Raw genomic sequence first — 15600 nt, forward strand, 5'->3', positions numbered from 1 at the left:
TAAGTCTAGGGTAGATAACCTCTGCTCCATCCCTCCAGGAAGCCTTTCTGCCTCTCCTTGGGCCACACAGCCCCACTGTTACAGATATAGCCTCTGGGCTTCTCTTGCCCTAAGACAAGTTACCGAGCCCAGTCTTGTTCCCTCTGTCAGTAAAGCAGGAAGAATGGCACCCAGAAATGGGAGACGGGAATGTGGTAGTGTTTGCCTAGCCCCCAGTGCCTGGCCTCTGGTAGATATTTACTAAACGTTATTTCCCATCTTCCCCCTGGCTTACTTGCTTTTGTTCTTTGATGGTTCTTGCCCCTGTCCTCACCACTACAGCCCTCTCTCCCCTCACTCCTATAGGAAATCAAGCCCCTCTATAAGGGTAATTGTCAATGTCCATCTTCAGAATGAGTTGGGCTCCACTCCTGCTGTGGTACATTTCCATTCGGAGGGCAACTCAAACTCTGAGTGACCCAATTTTGAACTCATCTTATTCACCACCAATCAGATCACCCTTCCTGTTTCCCTTTTTCTGCTAACAACAGAACCACGTGAGGAGCTATTGTAGGAAATGGGGCTGTTTGTGAACAAGACTAAATTTGAAGGGGGGACATGGGATCAGTCAGTCCTGTAGAAGATGTAATAGAAAAACTCCCTAGAAGGCTGCACAAGAGGTTAAACAGAGGCCAGTTTGGGCTTGATCTAGGCAAAGCATACAAATGAAAAGAGCTATTCAATTGTAGAATTATAGTTCCCAAGGATATAATGAAGCAGAAGTTGAATGGCCACAGATAAGGAAGCCACAGAATTGCTCCTTTGGGGACCACAATAATATAAACATGAAGAACAACTGTCACTTAATAGTCAAGAGGTTTCCATAGAAACCAGGACTTCTAGGAGTGCATATTTCAACCAAAGCATTCATCTTTTATTTAAATGTATACTCTATCATAACTTTTAATGGGCCTTAGGAATTGTCTGTGCTTAAGGATAGAATTGGGAAAGAAGAGGTCCTGATGCAGTTAAAGTCAGTGGTTTAAAAGTATAGATCTGGTCGTACCACCTCCCCCTTAAATCCTTTTGGTTACACTAGACATCAGATTCTGGGCATGTTTGGCAAAATCCTTAAGCTACAGCACTTGTTGCTGAGAATAAGGAAAGCAAGTTAATGTCGTGTGTTGTACTAAGACAGTTTGAAAGCAGCCCCAGGCAGAAAAGACCATCATGTTTGGAACCACCCAGACCAATGCCTGAGTCCCTGCCACTTCCTAATTGTGTCCTTATTCAGATCCTTCACTACTTTGAACGTGTTTCCTCATCTTAGAATGGAGAGTTAAAGACTTAGTTGGTCTGGGTTGTGAGGAGGATTGAAGGAGCTAATGAATCCCAGGACTGGGCACAGAGCCTGATGCCTTAGTAGGCAAGCCATTCATTCATTCATTCATTCATTCCACAAATAGTACTTGCTATGTGCTAGTTTCCATTTGGGGCACTGGGGGTATACCAGTGAACAAAACAGAATGGATAAACATCCTCTCCTTATGTAGCACATGTGCCAGTGGGGAAGGGGCAGGGAGACAGATAAATCATTAAGTCAGATTTATAGGATGTGAGAGAGTGGTTGGTGGTAGCAAAGGAATAAAGAGGGGAGGAGAGACAGTGCTTTGGGAGTGAGGTGCTGTGGGGGTACAGGACTCCTGGTTTAAATAGGGTGACCAGGTAGGGCCTCACTAGGAGGGCAGCATCTGAGATAAGGCCTGAGGTGATGGAGAAGTGTGTTCCAGGGCGGGGGGGGGGGTCTCAAGGGCAGAGGCCTAATGAGGGCAGAGGGGTGGCAGGGCCAGATCACGTGGGGCCTCAGAGGTCATGGTCAAGTCTTTGGCTTTTTTTGTGAGTGAGGTGGGAGCCATGGGAGGGTTCTGAGCAGAGGAAGCACTCAATCCCCATGCTGCTGCCTGCAGTGGGCCTCCCCCTCAGCAGCCTTTGGTAACTATGGGAAGGGAGCCTGGTGGCCCCTCCCCACGAGGGCTCTAAATAGTGGACACTCTCAGAGCATGCTGCTCCAGCCTGATTCCTTGGAGATAAACAGGGTTTAGACAGTTCTGCCAAGAGGTGGATAAGGAAGAAAAGGGCAAATGCCAAGCTGAAAACAGAACCCAGAAATCCCTTCTCTGCCTCATACTCCCCCATGAAGGTTAGTGAGCTCACTTAGAGCAACTAGGCCCCAAATGATAATCACTCCATCTCAAAATCACTCCATCTCAAGAAAGCAAAATGTGCAGCAGCTTTATGCCAGGCCCCGTTGAGTTCCAGCAAGAGTGTCATCACACAAGTTAAGGGGGTGGTGGGAGAAAATTCCACTCAAGACTAGGTCCCAGCTGCCCTCTTTCCCTAGAATGTCACCCTTCAGCCTCCCGATGGCAAGGTTCATTGCCCTATGAGAAACTGTATTACTCTATTCGGACTCTGCCTATAGCTGGCTGGGTGACCTTGAGCCGGTCACTTGACCCGTCAGAGCCTGTGTTTCCACATGGGTACCATAGGGTTAGTAGTCCTGTTCCTCTATGGTGGCTGTGAGTATGTAATGGTTTGATGATACGTAAACCTTGGTATATGCAAAATTCTGGTGTTCACTTCCTTCTACTGACTCGCAGTAACCCCAGGCAAGGCAGGCCAAGTCCTTGATGTCAGCTGGCTGGGAGGAAGACCTGGCTAGAAGTAACACACCTGAACTCATGCCTCCCACATATTTCAATAACAGAAGCAGGCATCTTGGAGGCCTGAGCCAGCCCTGACAGCTAGCCACTCCCTTCTGAGGCAGTGTCCGCTTCTTTCTCCCTTTGCCCATCTGTTAATCTTTTTACAGGAACTCAGTTAGTGAGCTCCCTGAGAGAGAGCAAGTGGGCCCCAAATGGTAGTTTGTCCTTTAAGGGATCATTGCCCTTCTGATTAGGTGTGATTATGAGACACTCTAATTACCTCTTGGTGATGGGTAGGTAGGGAAATGGTGCCTGAAACAAAAACTATTTCTAGGGCAAAGTTTGGTTACAAAATGTATTTACACCATTGAGTGGGAGTGAAGTTCTTGCATTTGCCAATAGCTGATATTTCTTATGGCACTGTTACCAGCCCTGGGGCTTCCCCTCCTGGAGGCAGGCTGGGCTCCTGGACCACTCTCTGGTCTCAGTAAGGCCTCTGGAGCCTTCCCAAAGAGGGAAGAGTTAATGGTGGACTGGGGGGCTGTCCACTGGCCTGAAGGGCTTCTTTGGAAACAGCCTGAGAGTCTGCAGGGCTGAGGCGAGAAGGTGGCCCTGTTGTTTAGAATGGCTTCTGGACATTCCTGGGCTGCTACAGACTCCTGGGAGTCATACTGCCCCTAGACAGTGGGAAGGACACCAGTGAGACCTTGGTGACCCTCCATTCTGGCCTGCCCAGGGCTGCTGTCCTGCTCTTACTCTGTCCTGTTGTCCTCTGAAGGATGTGTCTTTGTGGCAGATCATATGCTCTGATTTTTGGAATCACAAGAGTCACTTATTTGACAACATATTGATGGCTGTGAGCTAAGCTTTGAGGCTCTTGGTTGCTATAGTGAGGACAGGACTGTGAATTTGTGGTTGCACACAGTGGGGCCGGGACTGCCCAACTTGTCCCCTGGCCTCCTGTTTGGAGGAATTTCAGGCTCCGAGGGGGTAGGGAAGAGGATTCCTGACACTCATCTGCCTGATCAGCCAACCTTTCCAGCATGTACGTCCTCCTGTCACCTTGGCCCAGGAACCCGTTTGGCTGGCCTGGCCTCCTGGAACCTCTCACACACCTTACTTACGGTCTTCCCACCTGCATGCATGCTGCTTGGCTCTGGAGTCCTCTCTGCAGGTCAGAAGCCTATCTGTCTGTCAGGGTCTGGTTCACGTTCTTCCCAGGTGTCCTTCTTTCACAGGAAAGGCTGTTTGCCTCGAGAAGACAACCATATAATGTTAGAACCAGATGGCCCCAAAAGATCACTGCATAGCAGTTTTCAAACTGTGCTGTTGAGGAACCCTGCTGCGAACGTGCTCACTGGAGCAGTGACACTTTTCCTTAAGGTGTCCTTGAAGGAAGGGCCAATCGGCTTTAAACCACATTTGAAACCCGCTGATCTTGTCGAAGCTCCCCATTTTATGGATGAGAAGACAGATGAGGTCTACGGGGTGGGGTGAGGTGGGGGGTGTCTTCCTTAAAATCACCAGTGGGTGAGTGATGGAAGCACAGTGGGTCATAGCTCTGGCCTGTGAGTTCAGTTGCTTAGTTCCAGGTGCGGTTCTGCTTTTTCCTAAGAGAGTTACTTTATCTTGTGTAGAGTAGTAATACACACCCCCAGTCCCTGTTCTGAAACCCTTGGGGCCGGATGTGTTTCTGAATGCAGAACTTTTCAGAATGTGGAACATATACTGGATTATATGGCGCTGCTGGTGGGGTTTAAGGGCAGCACTGTGTAAAACGTCACTATTTCTGATTCAAAACGTATGAGCAGTCATTGCAGAAGGGGTAGATAGGTCACAGTCTTGTGTTGGTTCAGTTGAAGCTCTGCTGCCCAATCAATTAACAATAAAATCAGCTTTTGGATTTTAGAGAGTTCTGGATTTTAAAAATTATGGATAAGGGATTATGAACCTGTAATAATAGTGCCAAACTTCTAGGGTGGTTGTCAAGACCAGATGAGAGGGAAGGAAAAACCCCAACCAGCACCCCTGCCTGTAACTGCTGGTCAGGTGCCCATGCTGGGTGAGCCTTCAGCCACCGTCTCTGGCGGGTGTTGTCGTCCCCTCCCCCATCTCCCAGTTCAGGGCTGTTTCTCCCCTACACTGCCCATCTCAGTGCAGGCCTTGTCTCCTCACCCAGGTGGTCGGTGTCAAGAGGACAGAAGGCTGTGTTTGTGTGGTCATGAGCTGTCAGGCTCACACTTGGTGAGCTGTGCTGAACTGGCCCACAGGACTTTCTCTAGAGGCCTCAGCAGTCGGAACAGGCTTAGAGAAGTGAGGCCAAGGGCCTTCTGGAATGGAAGTGAGGGCCAAAGTACAGGTGGTGGCTATCCCTGAGAGGTGGTGTCCTGAGAGGACTGGTGTTTACTTCTGGGGCTGCTGTTGTCAGGTGGCCTGGGGACATCCAGAGGCCCCCTGGTTTTCAGTCCAGCATTTTCCACTGCACTCACTGTTTTCCAGACTGAGCCCAGGTTTGCTCAGTTCTCAGCCTCTCCAGTTGCCTGCCTTCTGCTTCACTGTTGGTGTCTGTGGATAAAATGAGAGTTCCTGTGGCCAGGATTCTCACCTGGCCCTTGTTGACTAAGCTCACTGCACACCTGTGGGCAATACATGGCTGTTGACTCTATATGAAGAGCTCCGCCCAGTGCTCTGGGTGCGACACGGTGGCAGGGCTGCAAGGCTGCAGGAGAGCAGAGCAGAGGCTGGAGTGGTGGCAGTGCTGAGGACAGAGGCCCAGAGAACAGCTGTGGGGGACGACTGTGCAGAGAGGCCCGGAGGACGGCTGTGCAGGATGGCTGTGCGGAGAGAGGGGCCCTGAGGATGGCTGTGAGGACAGAGGGGCCCAGTGGACAGCTGTGTGGACAGAGGGGCCCAGAGGCAGAGACCAGCTTGCTGCATGCAGACTCGCTCTGAGTGAACGGGATTTTAGTGACTGACTTGCCACTTGGAAATAAAGTTGGGTATAACCTTTTCACCCCAAGAACGTTTTGCTGTCATTTACTTTGGTCACACGGAATCCATAGCGAACTTGCCCGGGGTTGAAACCCATTGTTGAGACAGTGGCCCTGGGCTCTGGCTTCGTGGGTCTGCTCCCTTGCCTGGGATTGGCTGAGGTATGAGGATGTTGAGTGACTTAGTTCCTGCCAATGAGGCATTAGAGGCATTGGTGGTAGGAGTGGGCACCATACATGCCTAAGAGGGAAGAAGGATGGTCTTTTTCCTCTGAGAATGTTGTTCACTTTTGAGGCCTGGAGCTGCAGCCATCTCGTGGCCATGAGGGCACCTGGCCTAGGAGTGAGGCTGGCCCATGGAGGGTGGTCTTCTGCTTTGGGAGGTCTTTGTGTGGCTGGAGTTCAGGAAGCAGGATTGTTAACTAGCTTCCAGGTGGTTGTGGCTCCGGGAGTCCCAGGACTAGACTGTGAACATGACTGTCCAAGTGGTGGGACAGAATGTCTCCTTGAGGAGAGCAATGACAGCATCGTTTCCAGGACTGCAGGGTGCAGCTGGGTTTCTGGAGGGGCTAAGGTTCTCTTGTTGAGACTTCTCTCCCTGTAGATCATACTTTCCAAGGGCAGGGACTGAACTGGGGCTTGAAGTCTCCAAGAGATGCTTGTTGATACGTGTGGGTGTCTGTGCCTTGTCTGAGTGGAGCTGGCTTCCTGAGAGAGCCATGTTTTGGGCATCAGTGTTGTCTGAAGCAGCCTGACTGATGGAAAGGTCCAGATACTCAGTCCTGTACAGGGGGAGGAAGCCGGTAGGGCAGCAGTGGCCGCAGGGGGGGTGGGGGTGGGGAGTGTGGATGCGGATGGGGCTTCTGGTGTACTGCATGGGGCTTACCGCCTGCGTCTGATGACAGTTGGTGTTAGCTGGGCTCAGAACTAGTCAGTGCAGAGCCAGGGCTTCAACCCAGTTCTGATACACCCCGTCTCCCACAGTCCATTCATTCTGCTTCAGTGAGCCTGGCATAGGGGGTGGGGATGCTCTGACATGTGATGTGATGGGGACACAAAGGTGAATGTGGCCACTGGGCTGTCAGCCCCAGGAGGGCAGGGCTCTTGTGCTCTTTTGCTCATGGTTATGTAGCAAGCACCAATAACATGCCGGCACACAGTAGGTTCTCAACTAATTGTTAAAGGAACAACTCGGCCTCAGCCTTTAAGGAGTTAACTTGGGTTCATTTACTCATCAGATACCTGCTGAGCCCCCACTGTGTGTCAGCCCCTGTCCTGAGGACCTGGAATGCAGTGATCACGAAGACCATCCTTATGCTCAAGTCTAGGACACCGAGGCTGGGCATACATGGATGTGGTCAGGGCTTGCAGTGGTAGAGGACAAGGGCTGTGGGGTCACCCGAGATGCTAGGACTCTTGGTGTCATACCTAGGGGGACTGTGCGGGGCCCTGCCCTCCTGGGGCTGAGTGTCTGATGGATTGCTATTTGGGCTGACTGAATGCCTGTGACCTTCTCTCCCCATGTCTTTTGTGCACTGTGGGGTGGACCCTTGCTGAGTGGCCTTTCTCAGGGGTGTTCTTGGACTCCTATGTTCTGCTGACCATTCCTGTCCTGCTCTCCTCACATATGGGTGGCTCAGCCGCTTTGCTGTGGGGCCTTCTCCCTGAGACCTGCCCTCTCTGACCCTCGTCGGATCCAGCCTAACAAGGAAGCAGTGTTTTCTGTCAAGGCAGCTGGGTGTAGGGGGGAGCGTCCAACTCGGTGAGGTGACAGTGCTGGTGGTGCCAAGCCAGGGGTGTGCAGTAAATACCACTCCCTTCCTGTTGTCCACTGGGCCAAGGGAGTCCGCTCTTGGGCTTGGAGGCCTCTGAAAGTGGTTCCCTCAGTCCTTTCACAGCTGCCCACGTCCTGTGGTAGCCTCTGCCCCTGCCCCACCACACACACCACTTGTGTCCAGGCTCCCTTCTGCCTGGAGTCTCACTTGGAGAAATTCCTCAAGCCCGGCTCAGACCTCACTTCCTTCTGACCCCCTTCTGAGTTTCCTGGTGGCCTGTCCACACCACCAGGTCAGGACTTGTTGAGACTTCTCCCTGTAGATCATACTTTCCAAGGGCAAGGACTGAACTAGGGCTTGAAGTCTCTGAGGGATGCTTGTTGACATGTGTGGGCGTCCGTTTGCCTTGTCTGAGTGGAGCTGGCTTCCTGAGAGAGCCGTTTCCAAGCCTTCTGGGCTGGTCTAATAACATCCCCCTGCCCTATTAGAGCCACGTCCTGCCTTGCTCAGTTGTGGGGACGGGCCAAACCAACCCCAAGCTAATGGCCTTTAAGTTACCTTTCCTTTTTGTTGACTAGGTTTCTCTAGGGGAAGTGTGTGTGTGTGTGTGTGTGTGTGTGTGTGTGTGTGTGTGTGTGTGTGTGTGTGTGTGTGTGTGTGTGTGTGTGTGTGTGTGTGTGTGTGTGTGTGTGTGTGTGTGTGTGTGTGTGTGTGTGTGTGTGTGTGTGTGTGTGTGTGTGTGTGTGTGTGTGTGTGTGTGTGCGGTAGCTCTTGCACGTGTAGTGTTGTGTGAGAGCACTGTGCGGCCTGGGACAGTGTTTGTGTCTCTGGGTGCCTGTGCACTAGGAGAGCTTGAGGAAGGCAGCTGGTTTTCCATAACTGCCTAGCAGAGAAGTCAGGTGGGGAGACTGGGCCGGGCTGCTGGGGAGATTGGCCTCAGCAGGGAGGCCCCTGGAGCATGCATAGTCATAGGTGAGAGCATCCTTCCCCACCCCCTTCCACCTGGCAGGTTGTCTGCAAATCAGGGCTTCCCCTGTGACCCACTGCCCCTGCCTCCGAAAAAGCCATCTGCTAGTGGACTGTCCCTTCTTAGTGGGGAAGCCCAGTGGGTGAGGTTCACCCTCTTAGTGACATTTTTGTTTTCCCTGTAAGGTCTCCAGAGGGAACAACTTTGTCTGTCTGAAGTCAACTCATGAAAGTTCTAGTTGATCCATTTGTGCAAACATCTGCTGTTCCCTACCTTCAGGGTCACACGAGGCAGGTAGGTAAGTCCTTTTAGCATCCTTAGCAAGCCACCATTCAGTGTCCTTCCTCATCTGATAGCATTACAGAGAGCACAGCTGTTCTCTGAGAAACCTCCCTACTGCTTTCTGTGGTGGCTGCATCAACTTGCAGCCATTGTCCCACCAGCATTCCGTTGTCTCCACATCCTTGCCAACACCTGTAATTTTTTTGTCTCTTGGATTTTGGACAGTCTGACTAATGTGACGTGACATCTCATAGGATTTAATCTTGCATTTCCCTGATGATGAGTGATATTGAGCATCTTTTTATGTCTGTTGGCCATCTGTATACCTCCTTGGCAAAAATATCTTTGAAGTAGGTGAGGGGTGAGAAAATGAGAATATTTGATATCTTGATCTAGGTGATGGTGATGTGTGTACATACATCAGACATCATCGAGCTTTGCGATTTGTGCATTTTATTGTATGTATTTTGGTGTAAAGTTTTTTTAAGAAGAAAAATTATGGTCCTTTGACAAGGGTCAGTGTTGGAGAGACACACAGCGTGTATTCTGGCACTCTGTGGAGGTGAACTTGGGCTGCTCTAATATACATGCATCCGTGGGTGTAGGTGTGGGTAGTTTCTGTCGTGCAGCCATCTAGGCAGGCTACTTAGTGAAGTGGTCATTCCTGCTTGCTGATGCAACCCAATCTGGTACGTGCTATTAGAAAATTAATAAATAATGAAGTACAGTATAGGAGTTAATATTTTGTTCCATGGTGCTATCAAAACACAGGGTAGCTTTTGGACAGAGGAGGTGAGGAGGCCTGCAGCGCACATAATCTCCTGGCCCCCTTCTCCTTGGCGTTACTTACAGACCCTGATGAGCACCGGGAAGCCCAGCCAGAGGGTCAGTTTCCTGGGGTAAATGTCAGGTAGCATCGAGTTCATTCTCCCTCTAGGCTTGTGGCTCCCAAGGCCTTAGCCTGAGTTAAAAGGGGCATGCTATGGAAGTATGAAGGACTTAGACCTATAATTTAACATTGACAAAGTTATGTAAATTTTACTAATACTTCAGTAATTGAGAAAGGTTATGATATTGGCTTGAAAGCATTTTTTGGTGGTTTGATTCCTTGTTTGTTTAAGTTGACAAAGGCAGGCTCCTCAGATGTATGGTAAGGTGGGGAGCAGCTGTGTAATCATTCAAGATTGGTATTAGTTAGTTCTACTATGTGCACTTCTCATTTAGAAGCTAAAGCTTCTCAGATTATAAAAACTATCACGGCAGTTAGTGAAATAAAGGATCCTCTGGGCGACACAGTAGTTCATGTTGTGTAAGCATCTGGGTAATCAGAATAATGTGGTAGTCTGAGAAAATGTTGAGGGGGGAAAATTATATTAACACCTACAAATATAATTGTAAAGTGAATCTTTGCTCATGTAGGGTTGAAGGTATATCCTGAAAATAGAGGAAATCAATGTACAAATCCCCCCATAATAGCAAAAACCGCACCTATGGAGAGCACATAATAAAATGGGCTGTACTACATAGTAAGCATCATAAAGAATAATATCTAATGGTGAATTAAGTAGTACAATACCAGTTAAGCCCCCTACTGTAAGCAAGAAAATAAAGCTCAGGGCCCATAATATGGCCGGGGATCATTTTACATTTCCACCGTGCAGAGTTGCTAATCAACTGAATACTTTCACACCCGTTGGAACTGCAATAATTATAGTGGCGGATGTAAAACAGGCTTGTGTATCAACGTCTATGCCTACTGTAAATGTATATGCTCATATAATGAAGCCTAGAAAGCCAATTGACATTATTGCCCAGACTATGCCCATATACCCAAAAGGTTATTTTTCCCAGAATAGTAGGTTACAATATGAGAGATGATTCCAAAGCCAGGAAGGATTAAAATATATACTTTGGGTTGACCAAAAATCAGAATAAGTGTTGATATAAAATTGGATCCCCTCCCCCAGCAGGATCAAAAAATGTGTTTAGGTTGAGATCTGTTAAAGCATAGTAATGCTGGCAGCTAGAACACGGTAGAGGCAGTAGTAGGAGTACGGCTGTAACTAGAACTGATCACACAAGTAGTGGAGTTTGATATTGGCTTATAGTGGGAGGTTTTGTGTTAATAATAGTTGTGATGCAGTTACTAAAGCCCCTAGAATTGACACCTGCTAAGTGAAGAGAAAAAAAGGTTAAATCCACTGAGGCCCTTACATGTGCTAAATTACCTGCTAAGGGGGGCATATACGGTTCACTGGGTTCCAGTTCCTGTTTCGACTGTAGAGGATGCTAGGAGAAGAAGAAAGGAGGGAGGGAGGAGTCAAAAGCTTATGTTATTATTTATATGGGGAAATGCTATGTCTGGGGCACTAATTATTAAAGGCACTAGTCAGTTTCCAAAGCCCCCTATTATAATAGGTATCACCATAAAGAAAATTATTAGAAAGGCGTGCACGGTTATGCTTACATTATAGATGTGGTCACTACCTAAGAGGGTCCCAGGCTGGCCTAGTTCAGCACTGTAAGGAGGCTTAGAGCGGGTCCCACTATTCCAGGTCAAGTGCCAAAAAGAAGGTATAATGTGCCGATGTCTTTGTGATTAGTTGAAAATAATCAATGATTGATGAACATGGGTAAGGTGGCTGAATAAGTATTAGACTGTAAATCTAAAGATAGAGGTAAAGTCCTCTTCTTGCCAAGTCCTGAGGTGTTTTACATACTGAATTGAAAATTGAGAGAAGCAGCTTCAATTCTGCCGGGACTTCTCTCGCCACCTTTTTTTTTTTTTATTATGGCGGGAGAAGTAGATTGAAGCCAGCTGATTAGGGTTTTTAGCTGTTAACTAAAGTTTCATGGGTTTGTATCCCATCAATCTAGTGAGGATTTAGCTAAATCAAAGTGTTTGATTTGCATTCAAGGGATGTAGGATAGAGTCTTACAGTCCTTAGGATCAGAAATTAAGTGTTTTATACTTGCTTAGAGCTTTGAAGGGTCTTGGTCTGTGTAATCTAAATTTCTAGTTTAGAATTGATACGGTCGGAATTAGTGGAAGTATTTATTGTGGATAGAATAATTAGGGGTGGGGCTAATTTTATGTGTTTCATAGTTTCAAATTGTCACTTTTATGTTGTTGGTTATTGGGAATATTGTTAGTGTTGTGGAGTAAGTCAGCGCATATAAAAATACAAGTTTAGTAGAGCTATCGCTGCTGTTATTGGAAATATTATGTTGTTGTTTCTGCTAAGTTCTTGAATGATCATGCACTTAGGTAAAAATCTGGATAATGGTGGAAGGCCTCCAAGTGATAGTTAGGATTGTGAGCATAATGGTTGTAGTTAGCAGTGTCTTATTTGATAGGTGAGACAAAGATAAGGTTGTTGTCAATGAGTTGTATACTAGCATTACAGATATTGATAGGGTCATTATAATATACATTAGGAGATTTAGAATAGTAATAGTTGGGTTATATGTTGTTATTATTATTATTCAACCTGTGTGGGCAATTGAGGAGTAAGCTGTAATTTTTTGTAATTGTGTTTGGTTTAGACCCACTCAGCCTCCAATTAAAATTGAGAGTGTTGCCATAGGTATTATCAAGTTTATGTTAACTGTGGGTGAAATTTAACACAGAACTGAGATGGGTATGATTTTTTGTCAGGTTAATAGTAGTATGCCCTATGACAGCAGGGTTCCTGGTGCTACTTCTGGAACTCAGAAGTGGAATGGGGCTATTCCCAGTTTTATGGCTATGGCTGTGGTAATGATGATAGATGCCATGGTATCATACATTTTTGTGATAGCCCATTGTCCATAGAATATGAGATTGGTAGTGATGGCTAGCATTAGTAATATAGATACGGGCGGTAGCTTGTGCTAGGAAATATTTTGTTGTTGCCTCTATAGATCGTGGATTGAATTTTTTCATTAAAATAGGAATTATAGCAAGTATTTTTATTTGGAGTCCTGGGGGAGACCTGGAGAGAGCCAGATGGACTTCAGTGCTATAGAAGGTGTGGCAGTGGCAGACACTGTCCAGGGACAGATGGACGGGAAAGGGGAATTGGAGAGAATTCAGGAGCCCAAGGCCCTGGGTTAGGAGTGGAAGCCTGGCCTCACCTGCTTTTCCAGGGACGTGGCTGTGGGTGTGGACTTAGCCCATGTGGGTCCCTCTCCTATACAGCAGCAGCTGAATGCTGGTGTTGCTGGGCAGGTCTCTCCCTGGGTACTAGGTGAAACCTCACCCCGAATCAGGGACAGTTCTTGACTCTGATAGGGAAAGAATTCTCGACCAGGTCAAATGTGTGCCAGGAAGAAAGGAATTCATTAAAGCAAGAGTAGAAAGCGAATGTCAGCAGCTGTGCAGGCAGTAGAGAGCAAGGCAGAGCAGAGTGAGAGAAGAAAGTTCACTGAATTGCTGCTTGGCACAGGGCATGTTCCTTGGCAACTCCTGGCATCCGGTGTCCACTTGATCTGCACGGCGTGAGAATTATATCCCTACAGTCCCAGAATTTGGGGAGCCATGGAGCACTGGATGGAGTGAGATTATGTCCTAAGAACTACTGCTTCCCCATTGGCCTTAAATAAAACAGGGAGAGAGAAAAGGATTATAAAACTAGAAAGCTGAATAAAGTAGCAAAGTGACAGAGACATTTACCTCTGGACGTGGAGGTTAGAGGTTTTTTGTCTTAGGGTAAATAGTTCAGAGACAAGTCCAGTTGGCTTGTGCAACAAGAAGGTTCATTTACTGTCAGACAGTGTACACACCCAGACGGTAGTGCAGGTGTCCTGAGAGAGGAGGCGCAGTTCAGGGCCTTTTGGGTAGCTCTGGGTGTAAGGCATGCTGCATACAGCTGATTCCTAATTCCTTTGAAGTTTTGTTTTAAAGAGTAGAGTTATTCAGGGGACTATGTTGATCCAGATCTCAGCATTTTTTATCACCCTAGGTTCATTTGCCCTTCTCAGGTCTCTCTCCCAAAGTGGTTACAATGTTCCTTAATTGATAGAGGGGCTGGAAGAAGCAGAACAGCATGTAGATGAAGTTAAAGTATAAAGTGGGCTTTTTTTAGGCTGAGTGTATTTTACAGTGGCATGACCCTCATCCCATTTCCCTGCTCTGTGTCACTGCGAATGCAGAGAGTGGATGGAGAAGGTGTCTCAAAAACTTCTGCACTTTCTTTGACAGTCAAAACTTCCCAGTAACATCCAGTTAGTTCTCATCTTGGTCACCAGAGGCAGCTGCGAACGGGTGACGTGGGTGCTGTCACTCAGAAGTGGGACCTGCTGCATAGACATTCTTTATGCTCCATTATAGTCAGAGCAGCATAAAGACTGCTCATACTCAGGAAATTAAAATTCTAGGTTTGGGAAATTTCCCCCCTAACTACACCCTATCGTGCTGCCTTGCAAGTGCTCAGACAGCCAGGAAGAATCTCCGGCGGGAGTGGAGCTTGCGCTGCCACATTCGACATAGCGATGGGGAGTCACTGGGCCACCTCCTCTTCCCTGTCGGGTTTTTCCAATCTGAGCCCTGAGGGGAGCGGAGCCCCTAGCATTGCACAGCTGAGCACACACGGCAGCAGCTATCCAGATGCTCTGACTCCAGGGTTTTGGTCTTCATAGGCCCCAGTGTGTAAGGCTGGGTGGTGAGGTGACAGCTGAGGCTGGGGGAGTGGAGAGTGGCTGACAGGAAAACAGACTCCTGAAGCCATTTCTCCCATCTCTTTGCCCATGTCCCTGGGGAGGAGGGCCTCGGCCTTGGCATATACCGGAAGCCTTGACTTCATTCTCCTGAAAGGGATCGTCTTTGGTGCAGATCAATGACACAGGAAGGAAGGAAATAATAGTGGAAGTGGGGAGCTCTGTGCCTCCTCTCGGGGAGAGAGAGGTCCCTGCAGGCATTATGGGTATGTGGGGACACCTCACCTGTTGTGATGTAATGATTGATAAGAAGTAAATATTTGGTAATTCAGATGATCAAAATACATTTCCTAGGTATTTTTGCTCCTCATCCACAGTTCCTGAAAATCCTTCTGAGCCATAACTGTCCAATGGGTGTCTTGTTAGGTTAATGCAGAGGCTTTGGGGCCCTAGCCCAGGGTAGAGGCTGGTTGCCAGGGGCACCAGGCTTGTGGTTAGAGGGTGGGAACTTTCAGCCCCCAGGGAAGAATAGGAAAGGGATGAGGGCTGGAGGTTGAATCAGCAATGGCCAGCGATTTAGTCAGTCATGACTCTGCAGTGAAGTCCTCACAGAACCCCATGAGAAGAGCACATCTCTCTCTCAACTTCAGCTTCTCTATCAGAGCTTCCATGCTTGGGAAACCAGGTCGCCTGCACAGGCCACCATGCCAGACCCCAAGCACCTGGAGGATAGAAGCTGCTTTATTTGGGACCTTGCCGTATGTGTGTGTTCATCTGGCTGTTGTGTGCCTTATGGTATGTACTCTTTGTTGAACTGGTAAACGTGTTCCCTGAGCTTCTGAGGCACTCTAGCAACTTGGTCAGACCTAAGGGGGAGGTCGTTGGAACCTCCAATAATAGCCTGTAGGTGGGAAGCACAGGCTAATTGCGTGGGCCTGGTAACCGGGCTCTGGAGTTGGGGTGGAGGGCAGTCTTGAGGATAGAAACCTTACCCTGGGGAATCTGGTGCTGCCTACAGGCAGATATCCTCAGAGTTGAGTTCTCAGACACCCTGCTGGTTTTCGAGAATTGCCTGGTGGTGTATGCATTGGAAACAAGTCCGGTATCCTGACAGGAGTTCCACTGCTGTGTATTAAAAAGAACGCTGGGTCATACGGTACCGCTATGAATATTTTTAGGCACCTCCACACTGTTTTCCACAGTAGCTGCACCAATTTACATGGTCACCAAAAAAGCACGAGGGTTCCCTTTTCTCCACATCCTCA

General features: G+C 48.2%; 1 long non-coding RNA gene and 1 pseudogene across 3 annotated transcripts in view; one reads left to right on the forward strand and one right to left on the reverse strand.

Annotated features, from left to right (window-relative positions):
* Positions 1-15600, forward strand: part of LOC130679841 (uncharacterized) — a 69115-nt gene that overhangs the window by 15049 nt on the left and 38466 nt on the right. The window contains exon 2 of one of the 3 annotated variants that reach the window (XR_008992801.1): positions 8602-8710. The exons of the other annotated variants lie outside the window; for them this stretch is intronic. This is a non-coding gene — a long non-coding RNA (uncharacterized LOC130679841). The remainder of the gene's footprint in view (positions 1-8601; positions 8711-15600) is intronic. 3 annotated transcript variants of the gene reach the window in all.
* On the reverse strand, positions 9666-13521 carry LOC130679840 (cytochrome c oxidase subunit 1-like; annotated as a pseudogene).

The sequence above is a fragment of the Manis pentadactyla genome, chromosome 12 (genome assembly GCF_030020395.1).
Source record: "Manis pentadactyla isolate mManPen7 chromosome 12, mManPen7.hap1, whole genome shotgun sequence".
NCBI classification, from domain to species: domain Eukaryota; kingdom Metazoa; phylum Chordata; class Mammalia; order Pholidota; family Manidae; genus Manis; species Manis pentadactyla.